Raw genomic sequence first — 469 nt, 5'->3', positions numbered from 1 at the left:
CTCTGCGGTGGTGGCCGGCGGGGCGGGGGCGCGGGTGGGAGGCGAATGGGGCACGGGCTCGAAAACGAAAACGAAAACGCTCGCTTCCAGACGAAGTTCCAAATAAAAACGCAAGGCAGAACAAAGTGAATTGCGGTGTTGTTGGCGAGGCGCATGCCATATGCGACTTGCGGTGGGGGACGGAAATGCCGCGCTTGCCACCAAAACGAACCTGAGTCTCTAGGTTTACGCTGTCTCACCCTGCTTGCGCCGACACCTTGGAAGTAAACATGACGCTGGCATTAAATACCCGCGTTCAGGCCGGCAGGAAATGTGATGTTGAAGGCGTTGGCCGGCCAGAAATTTTGTTTAATTGGAAAGAAGCTGCTGGATGTTCGGGGCTTCTTGGTTTGCGGTGGGTTTGTGAATGGCGGGAAAAATGTCAATAATAAAATGAAGCTCTTCCGAAAATTGTACTAGCAAGGGGGGG

This window comes from Trypanosoma grayi (assembly GCF_000691245.1).
Source record: "Trypanosoma grayi strain ANR4 Tgr_1071_V1, whole genome shotgun sequence".
NCBI lineage: Eukaryota > Euglenozoa > Kinetoplastea > Trypanosomatida > Trypanosomatidae > Trypanosoma > Trypanosoma grayi.
This window is presented reverse-complemented; position numbering follows the sequence as displayed.